General features: G+C 33.7%; 1 protein-coding gene across 5 annotated transcripts in view; it reads left to right on the top strand.

Moving 5' to 3' along the window:
* LOC145252478 (caskin-2-like) overlaps nt 1-22,500 on the top strand; it is a 969,745-nt gene that overhangs the window by 218,502 nt on the left and 728,743 nt on the right. The window lies entirely within an intron of this gene.

The raw sequence follows: 22,500 nt of genomic DNA, 5'->3' as shown, positions 1-22,500 counted from the left end.
AACAACAGAGCATATATAAATAAATAACAGTTTTGCTAGATTCCAAAGTTCAAGATTTTATTCAAAACAAAAACTTTGGTACATTATACCCTTCTGTTTCGTTCGCGGAAAACAACTAATATTTGTCAGCATTGGATATTTCCCCCGTGGTCTCGTCAGAAGAAACAGAAAGTTTCCAAATCTTTGAGTCATTAATCAATGGAGTACTAGTCCATCACTTCACAAAAGTTCATTTGCTCTCTGACGGATAGTATGGATTTAGGCAAACCCGTTCTGCAAATAATTTAACGGTCATCCCTGATCGCATATACCATGCACTGGATAAAGCGGGATAATCTAGGGTAGTAGTCTTCACTATATCCAAAACCTTTGACAAAGTTTGTCATAAAGCACTCCTAATGAAAATTAAGTCACATGGTGTTACTGGATGAATGCTAAATATAATTAGATCCTTCTTAGGCAAGAGGAAAATCCGAGTTGTCCTTGATGGACGTACATCCAAACAACATGGTATTAATGCAGGAGTGCCTGAGGGGTTGATCTTTGGACTTTTCTTATTTCTAATATTCATAAATAACTTCCTTGACTATCGCGTTGCACTAGGAGGAAGCTTCACATGCCTCTATTGTAGTCTACATTGCACTGTAGAGAATCTACTGTTGATTTTATAAAATTATCTGTTAATAATGCTTCACTTAAAGTTCGAAATTCAAAAGTCAAGTATCATGGTTCAATTGTGTTCTAATAAGAAACATTTATTTCAAATGCGCCCCTATCTTATCAAAGAACCAACTGTTTATTTTATGAAATTATTTGATTGAGATTGTCGGACTGACTTGCTCATCTTGGTTGTTATAGTCACAACGTTTCAACCGTTTTGTCCTCCGGCCTTCATCAGGTGTTTTGTATCGAACATAGTTCAATTGTGCTCTAAAATAAAACATTCATTTCGAACGCGCCCCTGTCTTATAAAAGAAGCTGCAGTAGATTTTATAGACTGAACCTATCTGCATGTGTGGTGATAGAACTTCTCAAATGCATTTGTGATGTTAGATTGTATAAAAGTGTTAACTTTGGTTAAAATCGAATTTCCTCCTTTAACCGGATTTTTTTGATTATTGATTTTCAATACTTATCAGATGCATTCCAAGACAGAACCGCTCCCAGACACATAAGGTCCTGGATATGACCTTAAACTATATCCGATGGTGAGGCCCCAGCTTGCGGACTTCGATGAGTGTGGAGCCACCCTTTAATTGCCATTGCTTCCAGGTCCACTCTGACCCGGAGTGGTAGTACCTGTTAGGGTCCCAACTGTGGGTTAAATAGAAACCGACTTGAAAAAAACAAATATATTCTATTAAAAAAATTTTCTTCAAAATCACTGGATTCGGCATTAAATTACCTGAAAAGGGTTGATATGTCATAAACAACCAACCAATCCAGACACAAAGTAACTACATGTGAAATTAAAAAAAAAATCGACTCAGCTATTTCTGGGTCCAAAGGGAACGAATATACATACAGACGCAAAGTTCCTTTTATGTAATGGGAGAAGATTTAGAAGTTCAAGTGTAACGTGAACCGACACCTTGCTGCCCAAATCCCTACATAGTACCCCAGTAGTTGTTGCCCCTGATAGTAGCCCCTACACCAAAGTGGCAATTTGCCTTGTTTGGGGTGAAAATGTAAAAAAAAAAAAAAAAATAAAAATATATATATATATATATATATATATATATATATATATAAATGTAGACTATTCAGAAAGTTACTGAAGGGTTTGGAAAAATACTTTTTTTTATATCTTTCTGTAATTTTAACACAATCTAAGACATTTGGAAATTAAAAAAAAAAAAAATGCAAAATTCAAACAATTTTTATTTATAAAAAGTAATGTCTTTTAAATGTTGCCTATTTTCAGCTTCTTATATTTGTGCTCTTTCCAAAACATTATTCATGACAGATTGCAGAATCTTTGAATTGCGATTTAACTCCCTTTCGTTCTTCATGTTTTTCTGCAATTCTTGCAGGGTTTAAGGTTTGTTAACATAGACTTTTTCTTTAAGATGTGACTTGGGCTATCTTTTACATAAAAATGCCGTCGATAAGCTCTTTGGGTTAAAACAATTGACCCTGATTTTGGTAAAATAATTTCACAACTTGCATACATTGTTCAATGCTATACTTAGTCATAATTAATTTCAGAAATATTATCTGTAAAATATCTGAAATAAAGAAAAAAAATAATAATGGTAAAATGACAGATTTTCAATTCTTCAGTGGATTTTTGAACACCCTATATATTAGATTTCCTTATAGTGTATTTGCTTTGTTTTTGTTTTTTATTGTTTTCTTTATTTTAAAATTTTTTTTTAAAAGATTATAATCTTTTTTACTTCAAATAGAAGTAACTCTGTAGAGACAAATACAGAATTACGTCCCCTTTTTTAAAATGACGACCATCTAAAAAAATAATCCCAACTGGACTATACCATACTATTTCCCTGAAGAAATTACATCGAATTGCATTTTATTAATAATAACATGCTCCAACGATCTACAAGAAAAACTGACAGACCAGAATCAAATATCGATTTTGTACAAAGAAAGCTATCGATGACAAACTATAAAGGGACTGACTTTATATTTAAAATATCATATTTAAATATCATATTAAAATATCATATTTAAATATTATATTTAAAATATCATATTAAAATATTATATTTAAAATATTATATTTAAAATATCATATTTAAAATATCATATTTAAAATATCATATTTAAATATATTTAAAATATCATATTATTAATAATAACATGCTCCAACGATCTACAAGAAAAACTGACAGACCAGAATCAAATATCGATTTTGTACAAAGAAAGCTATCGATGACAAACTATAAAGGGACTGGCTTTATATTTAAAATATCATATTTAAAATATCATATTTAAAATATCATATTTAGAATATCATATGTAGAATATTACCATACACAGAAACTTGTATATCCATATCACAACTTGCATATCCATATCACAACTGTATATCCATATCACAACTGTTTCATGTAGCTAGACAAACGCATATTTTAAGCTGAGATTTGAAACCCCAAAAAGATTTCAGACTTTTTCATATGGACACTTTTATTGATAGCACACACATGAAACTCTAGTTCCCTTCAAAGTAATCTCCTCCGGCTGCAATGCACTTGTTCTACTATTCCAACAACTTCTTGAAAGCCTCTTGTGTGAGCGTGTCAATGACCCTCGTCACAGCCTCTTTCATCTCGTCAATTGTCCTATAACAACAGCCTCCAAGATTTTCTTGGAGGTTAGGGAATAACCAAAAGTCACAGGGAGCAAAGTGTGGACTATAGGGAGGGTGAGGAACTGTCTTGATATTCATCTTGGTCAAATGGTCTGATGTTCTCTGAGCACCTTGGGACAAACTTTGCACAAATATTCCGCATCGTCAGTCCCTTGCAAATAATTGTGTGTACAGTTCCCACACTGACATCAAACTGTGCACTTATTGTCTCTATAGACACATGACAATCCTTATCCATGAAATTCTTTATTTGGCCAATCAACTCTAGTGTTCCGACTCCCTTAGTCCTCCCACACTTCTCATCATCCCTCATAGACTCCCTGCTTTCTTTGAATCTCTTATGCCACTCAAAAACTGATGCTTGATTCGTGTAAGATGGTCCAAAATCAATCTGAAGCATTCCATACGTTTCTGTGGCATTTTTTTCTTTTTTTTTTTTTTTCAAGTTTAAAACAGTTTTATTACATATCATTCTTCTAAAGTGCCATCACGTCCAGATTGCATTTTTTAATTCACCAGCAGTGACAATCAAGCTTTAGTAGGGTGTATTCCAATTTCGTGCTGTAGCTGTTCATTTAAACCTGAAATCATAAAAATTGGTCAGTCATCTCATAATATGTATAGCAATAACATACTGAATTTTCAAGAGTCTCCGCCAATTTTTAATGCCTGTACAGAAAAATGTCTGGAAACTTATTGAAGGCACCTCGTATCTCTTACTCCCCGCCACGAAATTGAAATGCTTACATATGTTTTATTAAGCCTTGCTTTGTTTAACAACATCGAGCAAGTCACATTTCTTATATTTATCTTTTGAAAAAAAAAAAAATGTTGGCATTCTATTGAAATGTCCGTATACGCACTTGTTTAAACACACGTAATACCTCCTTTCTGGTGACCCGTGTTCATGTTGCATTTTATTTACGCTTAAAAGATTGCCGGAGAACCTCTTGTAAAATGCCGACTGTTGACGAACAATGCTTGACTCTTTCAAGCCGAAACACTTGTGCACAATTTTCGCATTCGCACGAAACGAAAGGACTAGAAATCACGCTAAGAAGGAAATCAATTGCGGATCGTAAGGTGGCTGTTAATTGGCGGAAATCCGTTTCTTTTCAAACGGGAACAAAACGGGTTTCTCTGCCAAAATCGTCTTCGTTTTTCTTTCCTATTTGGCTGAAATCCACTGTTTTCTCTCTTTTTCTTACACTTCATCTCTCTTTCTTAGACTCTTTCTTTCTTGCATGCTCTCTCTGTCTCTTTCTCGGACGCTCTGTCTCTTTATCGCATGCTCTCTCTCTCTCTCTCTCTCTCTCTCTCTCTCGGACGCCCTCCATCTCTCTCTCGCACTTTCGCACTCTCTTGCATACTCTCTCTCTCTCTCTCTCTAACCGCTCTCTTTCACTCTCTCTCTAACCGTTCTCTTTCACACTCTCTCTCTCGCACGCTCTCTCTTTCTTGCATGCTCTCTCTTTCTCGTACGTTCTCTTTCTTACGTTGTCTCTATCTGTTAAAGCCTTTCTCCATTACATTTTCTGTCTATTTCTCTCTCTCTCTCTCTCTCTCTCTCTCTCTCTCTCTCTCTCTCTCTCTCTCTCTCTCTCTCTCTCTCTATTTACTCTTTATGTTTCACACATCTTTCTAATATGTCTGTTCATCGTTATTTTCCTAACTTTGAACTTAGCTTTAAATTCAAATTTGACTTTCAAGGTCGCGAAGACTGCTTTTGTGTTCTTAAATGACGAACGAGTACGAGGGAATTTAGAAAAAGAATTGTTTAAATTTTTGGACGGATTTTTGATTTCATAAAATTTCTATATTTACTAGTATGCTTATAGCTACGATTGCTGAGTAATTCACTTTATACAAACACGCAAATATAAAGTTTGGGAATATATATAAAAAGAAATATTTTAAACCTAAGATATTATTAAAGATTGGACGTATTGTTAATTTTCTTTAATATGTTGGAACGAAATAGTTATAGTCTCTTACATCCGGATATTTCGAAAATATTTTTTTTCTTTTTTTACAAAGGAATAACCATTTATCAAGGCCAAGAGGCCACTTGAGGATAAGGGTTAAAGAGCGTACATTAGTCAAAAGGAAAATATCATATGAATCGTTAGAAGCGTAAATTTGGTAAATTGGATTACTTAAGGAGAACGGCTCATCAAGAACTTGTTTACATTGGACTTGAAGACAACCATATTGTAGTCAGCTGGAAAGCAGGCAAACGGAAGCTAGTTCCACAGGTGTACAGTTCTAAGAAAGAAGCTTTGTTCATGGAATCTATGTTTAGGTTTAGGAACAGATAAAGAGTGGGGGAATTATTGATAGTGTTTTCAGCAAGCCGAGTCTTTCTCATGAAAGCTCAGATTGGAGCTCAGACGAGCACTTGCCATGAAAATAACGATAAAGCAGAGAGAGGCTCATAACGAATCTTCTGTGAGGAAGAGGTTGCAGAGAAAAGAAAAGGGCATCCCCATCTAGGCTACAAAGTCTATTTGAACTCTCTTAAGTGAGATATCTACTTGAGCGGTAAAAGGATCCCACCATTTTTCCAGCGACCTTGGCAACGGATTTGATGTATGTGTTCTATTTCAGATCTGGAGTAAAGGTCAAACCCAGGAGCTTGTCAAAACATGAAGCCTCCCCAAGATGAGAGCCATTCATTTCAATTGATGCCAGATGGCGATCAGAGCGTTGATGATGTAAGGATAGAAGCTTGGTTTTAGATGCATTAAAAGTAACCAGCCACTTCTTTCCTCATTGTAGCACATGCTCAAGATCAGAGGAGAGGAGATAAGGTCTTTGTAGCAGCTCCTGCCCAGATATGGTAACAATACTCCATCCTTGGACGTACCTGGTTCTTATGTAGGTAGAGAATTGCATCAGCAGTGATTGATCTACTGGATCGATAAAAGGATCCCACCATTTTTCCTGCGATCTTGGTAACATATTTTCTTATCAAAAAGAAAACATGTTGTGAAATATTAAACGTCATATTAAAAGAGATATTAAATGAAATATTAAACGTCATATTAAAAGAGATATTAAATGAAATATTAAACTTCATATTAAAAGAGATATTAAATGAAATATTAAACGTCATATTAAAAGAGATATTAAATGAAATATTAAACGTCATATTAAAAGAGATATTAAATGAAATATTAAACGTCATATTAAAAGAGATATTAAATGAAATATTAAACGTCATATAGTAAGAAGAGAAAAAAGAAGATATTGTTTCCGAAATGTCCAGGTGTAAGGGATTATAATTCTTTCATTTGAATATATAAAAGAGAATCAAAAGTTAATATATTCAATCTTCAATAATGTTATATAGAATTAAAATATATGAGCATTATTTCCACATGTTTGTTCTGAATGGAAGAATAAAAGACGCCATGTTTTATTTTTCAAAATGTTTTTACTGTTCGGTAATTATATTCCGTTATTTCTGAATAGGTTTGAAACCAGTCAATCAAAATGCCATAAAAATAAGAAAATGTTAAAGGGAGCAATCCGTATTTATATACGAAAATTATAATGAATAAAAGATAATATCACAAAATAAAAGAATGGAACAATGACAATCTGAGCTGAAAAAATGTATCCAATGAAGAAGTCCTAGTGGTAGTACATTTTTGTGTGTGAGTAAAAGTTACTTCGACTTTCTCTAAGTATGATGTTTTTGTGAGAGTCGGCTAGGTTGGAAGTAATGTTAGAAATTCTGAAATCGAATGAAACTGATAATTTCCGGAATATGCATCGTTTATTGGCAGGAAACATACCATATTGGAATTATATATAGTGCATGTGTTTTTAATTTACAGGAGAAAAATACTTTATTTTATTAATATAGTAACTAGATATATGGGGTAAGCTTTTATCATGGAAAACAATTACGTAATATTCTCACATACATCATAGTTCAAAATCAATAGTTGAAATAAATGTTGTATTCTACTGTGTTATATTTTAGTGATGGAATGATTCCAATATTTTCCCGATTCTGATACAATTAGCAATTCCATACTAAATTCCCGATTCCGATACAATTACCAATTCTGATTCTTTATGAATCTCTGAATATTTTACTATAGAGTTGTTATTTTTCCCGATTACTGTAAAAACATGTGAAGATATTTTCTCAAATGTAAAAACACTTGTGAAGGGATGATTTATAGATTTTAGTTTTACCGGAAGTTTAAATCAATAAATAAATAGTTTTACCGGAAGTTTAAATCAATAAATAAATAGTTTTACCGGAAGTTTAAATCAATAAATATTTATTATTTTATTATTACTATAAGCAGGGAAACGTGCTATATATATACTTACCTAATTAGCATGTGTGCATAATCCAACGGGTCGGTCGTGGAATGAAATGAATGAAGAAGAAAGAAACAAAAATGGCTGCCTTATCTCTTTATATGCCTGCAATGTGACCACCCGATATGCAAATGAGATGCATCTGGTTGGAGATAAAAGAGGGTTGATTTTTTAGAGGGAGCTTCATTTTGAAGTTGGATTTCGAAGAAATAAGTTGAATTAGCAGAAGTACGTTGGGAGTTGAGAGAAGGTGCGTTACGTGTACAGAAGTTTGGAAGTTTGGACAAAAGTGTTAACCTTACCCAGGAAATTATTGGTGTGACGGGCGGAAGAAATAACACTCAAGTTATTGAATTATAAGATATTTCGGCTCTCGGTGTGCGGTGACTCGAAAGGCAGAAAATGGACAGATTCGACTTTCACTTGATACCTGAGTTTGATGGATCTACCACTGGACCGTCTGTCGTCGAATGGGTGGAAAAGGCTGAAAAGATCTGTACACTGTGCAGCCACAGTCATTCCTTTGGAAGATTAAAATGAGATATAGGGAAGTGGAAAAAACAAGCAAAAGTAGCAAAACTATAGAAAACCTAATAAATAACGAAAATCTATACCTTTTTTCAATGATAAAACACTTATTTACACCCAGGAACTGGTACATTCACATCAATTGATTTAACATTGTGTGATCAACATTTGCCTTGGATTACAAATGGAATGTACTGGAAGATTCATATGAAAGTGACCACTTTCCCATTACACTTGAAAACAATGATCCAATGCCAGAAAGCAAAATACCCCAATAGAACTTACAGAAGGCTGATTGGGAAAAAATTCCAAAATTTATGTCTGGCTAAACTAACTTCGGAAAATAATTCATATAAAAATAATATAACTTATTTTACCAATACGCTGTATAATATTGCTGAGGAATGCATTCCAAAAAGTTCTACCTCTCCAAAACATAATAAACCCTGGTTTTAAAAAAATGCAAAGTAGCCATCAGAACTCGTCGAGCTATACTAAGGAAATTCTGAAAAGAACCAACGAAAATCTCAATAAATATAAAAACAGTAGAGCTAAAGCTCGCAAAACCATTAAGGAATCGAAGCGGACATCTAAAAACTATGTATCAAAAATAAATACAAAAAGTAAAAAGGTCTGGGACGTGGTTTGAAAAATCTCGGGAAAAATAACAGCAACCCTACTAAACACCTGATCTATAATAACAAAGATATTGATAGCAAGAAAGAAATGGCAGATTGTCTTGCTGAAAATTTTGCAAAAATGTCTTCCTACTACCACATTTTTTTTTTCTAAACACACACCTCCAAACACCCGGGCAATGCCAGGCACCCAGGCTAGTATCAACATAAAGGGTAACGATAGAGCTGACAAAGTAGCATTAAGGTTGACCCCCTCAACCAAACCCTCATACTGATTTAAAACAAGCTATTAATAAATATATTAGAAATACATGGCAAGAGTTGTGGAGCGCCTGTACTAAGAACAAACTGTACCAAATCAAGGAAAACATAGGAAAACAAAAACCAAACAAAAGAATGACCAGAAAGGAGGAAGTTATAATAAGACTCCGAATAGGTCATATCTTTATCACACACCCCTACCTACTAACCCTAACCCTAACTACTCAAAAGATTTTTGTATTTATTATCGAATTGTAAATTTGCCATAAATTTCTTTTAATTTACTGAATTTAATTCCAAATTTGCATTTATAATATACCGTATATTTCGGCATATAAGACGACCCTAATGTTAAAAAATCATCTTTAAAAACTAATATTTCATAAGATACCGAGTGTTGCAATCTCTAGTCTAGGCTAAACAAACATGGTTTTGTGATTTAGCAGTCGTCTTATACAACCGATATATGATAAATTTATTAAAATTTACTCCAAGTTTGTAACTAGTCTTATATATAAGACTAATTACAAAATTGGAGTAAAGGGATGAGTATTGGCTGAAGAGAGCTTGATATGGATATCTAAAACGGTCCTAATCATCGGGCTTGAAACCGACGGTACCAATGACTTATCTCATCTAACAACTTTCTGTACACAAAATACAAGATATAAATACGCTATTATTTTTCGGATTTTCCTTTTAATTGCGCACTCTACTGGATTTCTTTTTTCAAAAAAAAAAAAAAAAAACTAATATATATATATATATATATATATATATATATATATATATATATATTTCCATAGTCCAAAAAAAACTGGAAATAATTATATCATCTCATGTTCTGAAAAAAAAAATATGATTACCGCCATTTTGTGAAACGAGTGCCATTTTGTTTTAGAATGAGACCATTATACATAAAATGCTGCGATTAAAGATTTATATAAAATCTATTATGAATACGTTTAGATTTCATAATTTTTAATAACTAAATGGCGGAGAGAGAAACTAATTTAGTTGCTGAATACAAAGGAAAAGAGTTTGCCAATTTTGTCTCTTTGGGGGATAGGGGTTGGTTTTTGTATAAAACATAATGACGGGCATTCAAAAAAGAACTGCGGATGTCAAGAATTTTGTAATTGGAGAAAAGATTGGCATAAATTTCTCGCAGGAAAACCATTTCTGCAAAGAAAGTCTCAGTGAATCATTAGTTCCACGGAAGTATTAATCAGTTTGTCAATTTTTTATAAAATCAATTGTTTTTGCTTTGAGACTTCATTTTATTTTGTTTACTTTTCATGTATACGTGTATGTTTATAAAGTCTTGGAAGTTTTTCAACATTTAAAACTAATATATATATATATATATATATCGTCATATAATGATTAGATCACTCTCTGACTGACGTGAAAAACATTTAATAAGAATAAATGTTTAATTTCAACTGTATCCCTCGCGGTTGACGGTAGCAGAGTGGTTCAGGTCCTTGCTAATGAAGCCAAACATGACTTCTGTTGCTGGGGTTCGAATCTCTCAACTGACGTTAATCGTGACACCCTGCACTGATGATTCCCGAAAGGATGAAACACTAGTGTCTGTAGGTATTTAATAATTATTATAGTAAATAATAATAATTATAAAGTGAGAATGTGTGTGTGAGGACATTTCTCAACCTATATACTCAACATTGTTTTCATCTACAGACTTGAAATTTGGTATATAGAATATTAATACATGTGGAAAACTTTTTAATCGGTTTTCATCTGGAAAAAAAAGGGGATGCTAAGGGGTCAAAAATTGGTATGTGGCGGGGGTCATTGGATTTTCATCTGTCTACTGTTTCACGACTGTGCATGCGTGAATCATTCTCATGTCAGATTGCTTTTGTTAAAAATAAGTAGATTTTTAAAACTGTTTTGAATGATTGTGTCAAGCTGGCCTAATGGTTATCTTAATTGACTCACTATTTTTTGGTTTGGGTTTCGATCTCTGCTCGAGTATTTTCTTTTTTTTTACTTGCAAAAAGTGAACTATTTAGACAAAACTTAATACTCACGTGCACATGTCTTAGTTCTTTCCATTTTTTTTTTAAACTTTATTTTTCTTCGAATTTGACGTTACGTTTAATACCTACGGTATTTCTGTATATCTATCTATATATCTATAAAAGTGAATGTGTGTGTGTGTACATTTCCCTACGCAATAACTCTGTCAATTTTAACTCTGCAGATTCGAAATTTAATATAAAGAGTATTGGAGATTTGGGAAAATCTTTGTGATCGGTTTTCTGCCAGAAATTTGGCTGTTAAGGGGTCAAAGTTCAACGATTTGACCTTTGAGAACTCTACCAAACTCCTCCGACAATTTTGGGTCTACGCACTCGAAATTTTAGATATAGGTTCCTTGGACATGGATCTAACTTAATAACTTGATTTGAACCCAAGACAAATGTTAAGGGGTCATAATAGGGGTCAAATTTTAAAAACATTTGACCTCTGCAGTCTCTACCAAATTATTCAGTTTCTGGTGTAAACATTTGGAATTTTACATAAAGAGTTTTCAGAGATAGAGCAAGTTTTTTAATCGGTTTGGGTCGAAAATCTTTATTTACTAATATATAAATGTATGTATGTTTGCATATCTGTCTAAAACTTTCAACAGAGGCGACGGATTTTACCAAGATCAGTATTGTTTTGAAGTTCGATCTTTCAGACGACAAATATCGAAAAATTGGCTAAAAACATTAATATCTTCACCTTCAACTGGGCACTTTTCTACGGGGGGGGGTCGCTTTTTTCACTGATATTTTCGAAAGTCATCCTTTCCTTTCAATTATCTAGCCTTAATTAAAACCTATGCCACTTCCGGTTTGGCGGTGATCGTAACAGCAAAGATGTCATGTTTTTCTCCTGTTCTTTTCCTCCTTTGCAGTACGGGTTCGAGCCTGCCTTCCTACTACCACTTTTTTTTTTTTTTTTTGCTGAACACATGCCTCCAAACACCCGGGCAACGCCGGGTTGAAATGCTAGCAATAAATAAGAATTCTGCATTAATTGAAATGTAATATTTATGCGTATTTTATGACTGGGCACCACCGGTTGGCTTGCTAGTATATATATAAAATTGTCCTTCATTGGAAAATTATTTTGCTAGTAAGGCAATTATTCTCTTGCAATAAGTGCATTAATTTGTATTCAAGACTCTGCACTAGTTCTGATGTTTTTTTCAGGGATTATCAGTTGTTTACTGTGAAATATACAGGGTGTCGAAAAAAATTTGCCAAATTTCTGCCCAAAAACTGATTAAAATTTTACTGCATCTCTGAATACCCTTTATGTAAAATTTCAAATATTTAAACCCAAAATTTGCTGAATAGTTTGCTAGAGACCACAAAGGTCAAATCTTTTGAACTTTGACCCCTTGGTAGCCAAATTTTCGACCAAAAACCGATTAAAAAGTTTGCCCTATGTCTGAATACACTTTATGTAAAATTTCAAATGTTCAGAAATTGGCTGAGTAATATGGTAGAGACCACAGAGGTTTTTTTTTTTTTTACCCCAATTTTGACCTTAACATTTATTGTTTTGGGCTCAAATTAAATTAAAAAGTTTGATCCATGTCGAAGTAACCTACATCTAAAAATTCAAGTGTTTAGACCCAAAATTGGTAGAGGATGTTGGTAGAGTTTTCAAAGGTCAAATCGTTGAACTTTTACCCCTTGACAACCAAATCTCTAGCCAAAAACCGGTTAAAAAGATTTTCCCTAATTTCAATACTCTTATATCAAATCTCGAGTCTGTAGACTGAAAATTGACAGAGTAATTTGGTAGGAAAATGTACACACTTTTGGTCTAAACACTGGAAATTACTTTTTATTTTTTTTTTTTTTACCTACCTGGTTCATATTTTAAAGGTTTTTAAGTATTTTTTTTTTTTTTTAATGCTCTTTATTTTATAGCAAATATTCGCTTTTTACACGTTTGTAGTCAACAAGATGGCTGCTGAATTTCTTCATTGTCGGTTGTCATATTGTTGGCTACTAACTCGTAGAAAGGGAATATTTGAGAAGGAAAAAGCATTTAAAATTGCTTTAACCCCCCCCCCTCCGAAAATGAGCCAGGTAGGTAGAAAAGTAACTTTTCTTGCCTATAGTAATATTTTTTGTATTTTATTTTTTTTTTTTACTCCCACCCTCCGTTCTTTATCCCTCCCCCCCCCCCCGGTTTACCCCCCCTCCTTTCCCCAGTTTTTCTTTGCAATCAAGAGACTGGGAAGAGATCCCAGTGTAACACCATTCACCCATTTCATTTTTGTAAAGTCATTCTTTGACCTTTTCTCTGTAACCGTTTCAAGACCCCTGCCCCCCCCCCCGTATCTTCCTGACCTTCAAGTTTTATGTCAGTTTTTGTTTTTTGTCACGTGGATGACAAGATATCAGTGGTTGGCACAAGGGGAGGAGGGGCGGTCTTGTGTTTAAATGAGTGAGTTAATTGCACAGTGACCATTCCTTTTGTATTTGACCATCCTCTGTCCTTTTAAGAGTTCTGTTATCAAGCTCTCTCTCTCTCTCTCTCTCTCTCTCTCTCTCTCTCTCTCTCTCTCTCTCTCTCTCAATATAAATATTGACTTAGGAAGAGAATATTTCTTTTTTTTTTCTTCTTTTTTTTTTAAGTTAAGAGATTAAGTAAACATTTACTAACTTTGCCCACAAATTCCCGAATTTCACTAACTTTAAAGGAAAAGATTTACTAGAGTTCTAACTAGGTTAAAACAATTAATCTTAAAAAAAAATCGGAACTTTTTGGGTGATAGGAATTGGGAAAAAAATTAAACATAACGAGCGGGTGGACCAGAAAAAGAAATGGCACGAGCGGGTGGACCAGAAAAATGGGGATGTAAATCTCACAATGAGGTTATCAACATTTTGAATTCAATAAAGGGGAAACAAAAAGTTTTTGAAATTAAAAAGAAAATTATTTTTACATCTAAAAGATAATGACCCCCCCCCCCCGCCTCCAAATCTACTTTTTAGGTTATTTTAGAATCGAGACCGGTTATTTAGAACGGAATCGGTAATTGTATCGGAATCGGGAAGATATTGGAATCCTCTCATCATTAATTTAAACATTACATTTTTTTTTTTTTTTTTTTTTTTTTACACCCTCCAAACTTCCATTCTTTCCCTTTTTCTTGCACATATTTTTTCTGTGTTTTTTTATTTTTTATGTTTGATATTTTTATTTTTCATTTTTTACTTTTCTTTTCCTATCGTTTCTTGTTTTTTTTTTATTTCTATTCTCACAATGAAAATTAAGATTGATAAAAAATGAAGTTTCCTCCTAATTTTGTTTGTTCTTTGTTTTTTGTTTTTGTTTCCTTGTATTCGTTACTTTTCCTTATTTTTTTTTTTTAACTTTTAAAAACGTTATTCTGTTTTTCTTGTACTTTTCTCTCACTTTTCCTTTCCTTCGTTTTTTTTTCCCCCCTCATTAGTTTTGTCTTTTTTTCCATTTTGTTTTATAACATCTTCTTACTTGTCCTTCTTTTCTTTCCTATATGCATTTTTCTTTCCTTTTTTTATTTATTTAGTTTGTCGTTTGTTTTATTCTTTAAAATTCTGGCACAAATGCACTTTAACTCGCCGGAAGTATATTTTGTTTTCATTTTCGGGAGAGTTATACTAGCAAAAAGGGAAAACAATCCAAAATTAATTCTTGTTTTCTAACCAAACTTTTTTTATAATTCAAAACAATTTTAATAAAGTAACGAATTATCACAATGTGTTATTCAAAAAAAAAAAAAAAAAAAAAAAAAAAAAACGCTCTGCTGAGGTTGCTTCAATACTCTCCAAATTTTACAACAAATGCCTTAACGAATCTTGCTTTCCTGACTGCTGGAAAACCGTTTCTGTGGTACCAGTTTTCAAAAATTCTGGCGAAAGAACTGATCCATTTAATAATCGCCCCAATAGCCTTCTCCTGCTTTTCGCCAAATATTTGAGTCCTTAATTAATCAAGCTCTAGTCAATCACCTTACAGCTGCTAAACTCCTGACCGACAATACCGTTCGCTGGACGAAACAGGGGAGGCTAGAGCGGTAGCCTTCGATATATCTAAGGCTTTTGACAGGGTATGGCACGATGGTCTTCTAAGGAAAATTAGATCATATGGTATCACTAGACATAAAGTAATTAATTCCTTCTTAAGAGAAAAATCCATGTTGTCCTTGACGGTCTTACATCTAAACAATATTATATAAATGCGGGGGTACCTCAGGTGTGTATCCTCGGACCATTATTATTCTTGATATTCATAAATGACCTCCCTGATAAAATTGTTTCTGAGATGGGTATATTTGCTGATGACATCACTCTCTATAACAGGCACGAGGGGAAAACAAATGAACACATATCTAAGGAAATGGCAGAAACACTAATCTGAAGTGGAATGGAGAAAAAAAATGAATGGTCACATTCAATGCTGCCAAGACTAAGTTTGTTTCCTTCAGTAAATACAAAAACCTTCACTACCACCAATAACAATGGCCAAGAACATATTACCCAAAAGTACTTCCTTTAAAGTCCGCGGCCTAACGTTTACAGGGAACGTGAACTGGAATAGATACATTGAGAGCATTGCCAAGGCTGCTGCGAAGAAGGTGGGCTCTCTCTACTGTGTTAGAAAGCTACTTACACCTAAGACCATCATTCGCCCATGTATGGAGTACTTTTGTTCACATTTGGGCTGGGTCATCTGCTGCTTGTCTCTCACTCCTTGGCAGGGTTCAAAAAAGTCGCCAACCTGTCATCTAAACTTCAGCCTCTGTCCCATCGACGAAATGTTGCAGCCCTCTGCCTTTTCTCAAAGTACTTTATTGGTGAATGCTCTGATGAACTACAGAGGCACTTGTACCCCCTCGACGTAAATACCCCCAACAAACCTGACAAGCAGCTTAATCCCACCCCTTCACAGTAGAGATCCCTAGATGTAAGAAAGCATTCTACTTCAATAGTTTTTTCCTCAGAACTGCTAGACTTTGAAACTTCCTTCCGGGATTCTGCTTTCCCAACTGTACTGATATGCAGAAGTTCAAGAGAAATGTGAACAAACATCTTACTACTCATCTCCCCTCATAATATTCCCGCAGCATGCCCCCGATAGTAGCCCCCTACTTCAAAGTGGCACTGTGCCTTGTTTGGGGTGAAAATTGAATTTAAAAAAAGAAACCATAAATAACAAAACATTTATTGAATTTAATTGAAAGCTGTAAAAAATTTAACAATATTTCAAAAATAGTTTATATCTCAAATTTACAAATAAAACGTAACAGTCTATATTTCAAAATAATTATCAAAATATTGTTTTATGTACAAATATAAGATTCAGTTTAGAATATTATGAATTGGGTGGAATCTATTTTGAATATAAATTTTTAAAAATATATTTATTTAGATGTAAAATTCAAAAGTTTGAATTTTGAAATGTCTGCAGTTTTTTTTTAGTTTTTTAAAAAAAAAATTTAATTTTAACATTTAAAAAAAAGTTTTGGAATATTTTTTCTTTTAATTAAATTAAATAAGTTTGGACAATTGTAAGTGATTTTTAAATATTATGATGTGTATGAATTTTTGTTTTGGAGCCATTACTTTCAGCGAATTTAAATGCACTTGTGCTAAACTTTCTTTCAAGCAGCTTTTGCTGCCTTCCCTCCTATTCATTATCAATTTGTATATTTTGTTTCCAGTATATTTCATCCATTTTCTCTTTCGTTCTATTCAATATCTTTCCCTTCCCGTGATGCCTTATCCAATGTCGGCCATGTTTTTTTTTCTACCTCTACTAGAAGAAAAAATGTCACCTTGCTTTCAACGGCAAATATAAAATGGCTTTAACACTAGCTTTTGTTTGAAGACATTCGGACAGACAAGCCCAAATTTATTTCAGATTGAAATTCTTTTTTTTTTTTTTTTTTTTTTTTTTTATCTCAATGTCTTCGTCTTGTCATAAAAAAAAAAAAAACTTTACTTAAGGTTTTACTCTCATTGTCAAGTAGACTTTGGGCTGTCTGTTTCGATTGGCAAGTTACCAATGTTGATCAGAGGACAAAGTTTAGCCGATACATACAAGCACAAGAAATGTCCGAGTGCTTTAAAAAAAAAAAAAAAAAAATCTTTCATTAATAAAATTATGAGACCACTTCCCGTCTGTCCGTGTGTCTGTTTCTTGTTTCTACATGCATTGCATATTATTTGGGTATTTGTTACTGTAACTATAACAGGACAAAAATATGGGTCAAAAAGCAAATAGACAATAAATGTTATTAAATGCAAGATAATTTACTCTTCTACCTAAGTAGATAAGTTTATTTGTGTTTTAATTTTCAAGTCTAATGTAAACAAGTTCTTGTTGAACCGTCCTGTTATGTAATTAAATTCCACCATTACTGATCATCATGGTGTTGTCTCACCATCTACCTAACACTCATTAACCATTGTCCCAGAGTGGCCTCCGGCCTTGATAAGTGGTGACTCCCAAGAAAAAATATTTTAAAGCGCTTTTTTTTGGGGGGGGGGGGTTTCAAAACAAACCTAGTATCCATTCTGTTCAGATTAGAAGGAAAATCAAACATGGCTGCTATAAGTATTAGACAAAGAACCCTTGATAATCGCATAAGATTTAAATAAAATACTGGTAGAAACGCATCTAATTAATGTCACCAATCGTGCGGAAATGTAATATTGTATCAATATTTTGTTTAATTTTCGATTTTTGAGCGATTATCAAGGGTCCTTGCGCAAAGCTTATGACAGCTATATTGGTTTTTCTTTTTCGTAATAACTGAATCATATGCTGCAACAAGTCACAAGAAGAACTGGCTACTCAGAATCAAATATTTATTTTGTAGGAAGAAAACTGTCGATGACAAAGAACCGACAGAGAGAGACCGACTTTATTTTATATATTAGAAGATAGTTTGTCTTTTCATATGCATTCATGCACACAATCGCGAACATAAATCAAGCTGTATATACGTCAACGTATACAGTGTTATCAGATTCGCTATTAAATTTGTGAAATTAGTCATCGAAACCACGAAACTATATTTAGCTGGTAAATCTTGTAGATTTATTCAAAAGAATTTCTATCTACTTTGGTTGCTCAATCATTCTGACCTTGTGTCAGATTTTAATAAAAGCAAGTGATCACCACCATTCCTTTAGGTTGCAACATCAACTCAAACACTTTTAATTTGTCACATTAAAAAGAAACTTGTTATTATATACCCTACTTTGGGGTAATTGCGCCAAGTCTGAGGTAATTGCACCAACTAGCTAAAAGTGCTCTTTTGGCGACCACGCATGTAAAGAGCATTTTTTTTATTTGGCATAATTACCCCCAGATTTGGTACAATTACCCCAAAATATGGTATCCTTTTAGTTTGGATTTTTGCCCCCCCCCTCTACACACACATACACACGCATATACACGCACACACATCCGAATACCTGTTTTGGATAAATAAATCCTTTTTAAATCATTCGTTTCCCACTGTAAAGAGACACATAAGGGAGATCCTTGACAGGTGATTGGACCCACAACACATCTCCAATCAACTATAAACAAATTCCTTACAAAGAAATAGGTAATACCTAGGAGGATCCCTGTGTCAGAATGGGCCAGATATAAGCAGATATTACACTGTGATGGTTACAATAAGTATATATAATTAGTCTGAGAAGCTTAATGTTTTGTGTAGCAACGCATTTATTTTTTTCTCGTGAAGATGAGATATACATCGAAAATTTGGGAACTTTACACCACATTAACATAGTGTGACACATGGAGTCTGTCCTTGTTTACATTGCTACAACTTGGAGACTCACCAAAAGATTAGAAAGAAAGCTAGACGGCATGTACACACATATGCTACGAACAGTAAAAAATATATTTTGGCAAGATTATCCTACGAAGCAGCAACTTTATGGCAGCCTACCTGCTATATCTACTATCAACAGGGAGCGACGTTTACAAGACGTTTGCAAAATCTGGTGAGAAATGTATTGCTCTGGATTCCACGGCACGGCTGTACAAGCAGAGGATGATCTAGATCCACGTACATCCAGCACATAACGCCAACTGTGATCCTGAAGATCTGAGGTAACTGATGGAAGACAGACAAATCTGGAGAAGAGTCACATTAGTCAGGGCAAGGAGCCTGACTAGATTGATAGATAACGGCATATATTTGATAATTAAAAATTATTGAAATATTTCAATATCGTTATTATTCCTTTTACTTGTCGTGTATTCAAGTGTTTTTCTACAAGACTGCATTGATATAGCCTTCAAACACAACTCCTTTTCACACTACACACAATGTTTCAAGCAAACTATAACATCCTGCTGATTTATTTATTTTTTTTTAAATATAATTTATGTATTTTTCTCATTTTTTTTTTTTTTTGTATTTTCTTTATAGTAAGAATGTTTGTAAGCCTAAAGTAATTCTTTTGAAAGGCGTTTAAGATATTTAAGGTTATGACAATGCGGTACAAGGTTAAAGAAGAGACACTAATAGACAAAAGCGTTAATATTGCTATGCAATAATTTTCAGTTTATTTTTTTAACCATCTTCAATTAATAATAAAAATGGTATCCAATCTTAATAATTATGACACTCTGTAGACCGTCCGGGCGCTCTTGCTTGCTTGCAAATTTGGGTTTTGGTTTCGATTCTAATTGATAGCACTTCAGTCATTTTTTTTTTTTTTTAAATCACGACTACATATTGGGTACTATATAATATGAAATAATCGATAGAAAATTGATTCTTTAAGAATAAATACGAAATCTGAATTAAAATATATTTAAACATATTTAATATTGTTTGATATTAACAGGGGGCGCCCGGCTTTGCCTGGATGTAAAATACGCTTAAATATGATATTTCTAATATAATTAACAATCTAATTATAATTGAATCAATTACAATACCATATTTAAGCATATTTTATGATCGGGTAATGCCAGGGGCCCTTCTAGCATTATATATATATATATATATATATATATATATATATATATATATTCACTCCAAACAAGGTACAGTGCTACTTTGAAGCAGGGGGCTACTATCGGGGACATAAGTTGCAGGGATATTATGAAGGGAGATGAGCAGCAAGATGTCTGTTCACATTACACTTGAACTTCTGCATGTCAGTACAGTTGGGAAAACAGAATCCCGAAAGGGAGTTCCAAATTCTAACAGTTCTGGGGAAGAAACTATTAGAGTAGGAGGCTTTCTTACACCTAGGGATATCTACTGCGTAGAGGTGGGATTTAGCTGCTTGTCGGGTTTGTCGAGAGGGTATAAGTGCTTGTACCTATTTACTATGCCTCCCCACGGGACAGAGTTAGACACCAGGGTCGTTTTTTAATGTGGAGAAAAGGTACAAAAATGAAAAATTGTCTCAGTCGTGAAGGACTGATCCTCCACCGAAAGAGAACAAGAAATAGAAGTGCAGCATCTGAAGAACAGATGGTATTTATTTGCTCCCCCACTGAGCAAATTAGGCACAAGGCCGTTTTTAATGTGAGGTAAAAACCAGCTCCCCTAAAAGGGGTCACTCTGGTTACCAAAAATAATAATTGTCCCAGTATAGAGGGTTTCCCCTCCATTGACTGGTACAAATTATCTTAAGTGCAGTATCTGCCGGAACAGATACTACACTTTGATCTTGACCAAAAGAAGTGCTTGTAGTTCGTCAGAGCATTCACCATTTAAATACTTGTAGAACAGGCAGAGGGCTGCAACATTTCGTCGATGGGCCAGAGGCTGAAGCTTAGATGGCAGTTCAGAACCTATCAGGTTGGTGACTCTTTTGAACCCTATCCAGAAGGGGAGACAAGTAGCAGATGCACCAGCCCAAATGTGACAAAAGTACTCCATACATGGGCCGAATGGTAGCCTTATAGAAGTACAGGATACTTTCAGGCGTAAGTAGCTTTCTAGCAGGATAGAGAGAGCCCACTTTCTTCGCAGTGGTCTTAAAATAGCAGGGCACCCGGTATTGCCCGGTTGTAAAATATGCTTAAATATATTTTAATTTTAATTCTTATGTCTTTGTTTTTAGCAATGACGCGTGTTAACTCATTCAATCCATTGCTCTGTGACACTTAATAGGAAATAGACGGTGGCAAAAGATTTGCTACCCTGCTGATATTCTTATTTATTATATTTAAAGTCCATCGTGAAATGAAACAATTAAGAATTCGTGGAACTTTTTTTCAGTTGAGATGTGAAATCGGCTGCCACTGTCTATTTGTTATTAAGTGTCATGAATGAGTGAGTATGCTTTATTGCCGTGAGTTTTTATTTTATTTTTTATTTATATTTTATTTTATTTTTTATTTATTATTTATTTTATTTTTTATTTATTTTAGCTTATTTATTTTTCATTTATATTTTATTTATATTTTGATATTTATCTTATTTTTATTTATTTCAGTTCATTTTTGAACTTATTTTATTTTTATTTTATTTTTTTCAAATCCTGAGATTAAGTTGATTCAAAGGTGTTTTTCTTTTCCTCTTAAATTTTTCAAATCTAATTTAGTGAGTTTTATTGCTTGCCAAGATTTGACTCTTTCAATACTGGGTGTGTCTCTTCCATCATCGGTTACCCGGGTACTTATCAGGTGCTTAGGGAACCCTAACCCAACAACCAACTCAGGATGTGAAATCTGTACTCCAGATGCCTGACTTTTTATTTGCTAGATATATTATTTATTTTGATCTTGAGAAGAACTTCAAGTTTTTCAATGTTCTGCAAGATTTAATGATTTGTTCACCCCCACCACAGCCCACTTTCTTTCCTTTTGTTTCCCCTTTTTTATTTTTCTCTTTTTTTTTTCTCCTTTTTTTTCTTTCTCCTTTGTTCAAGGAATCTACGTTTAGGTTTAGACACAGATAACGAGTGGGGGGAAATATTGATAGTGTTTTCAGCTAGGCGAGTGTTTCTTGTCAAATTTTGGCGATTGGGGCATAGATTGAAGCTCAGTCGAACACTTTCCATGAAAATAACGATACAGCAGAGACAAACTCGCAACATCTCTTCTGTGAGATAGAGGTTGCAGGGAAGAGAAAAGGACACCTCCTACGAAGTCTATTTTGAACTTTATCAAGGCAGGACAATTCCTTTCTAGCAGCTCCTGCCCACTATAACACTTTCAAACATACACGTCATAATTTCATCCATTTCACTCCCATTGATTTTTATTCACTTTGAAGTATTTTGACGTTCTTTGTGGAAAACCTAACTTTTGTGAGTTTTTTTTTTTTAAATTTTATTTAGATTTTCCTTTGTTTTCTGAATTTTCAATGTTTATTTTAACTAT

Source organism: Euprymna scolopes, chromosome 29 (genome assembly GCF_053919585.1).
Source record: "Euprymna scolopes isolate OS-2025 chromosome 29, ASM5391958v1, whole genome shotgun sequence".
Lineage (NCBI taxonomy): Eukaryota > Metazoa > Mollusca > Cephalopoda > Sepiida > Sepiolidae > Euprymna > Euprymna scolopes.
The sequence above is the reverse complement of the archived record's forward strand: the minus strand, read 5'-3'. Positions and strand labels throughout refer to the sequence as shown.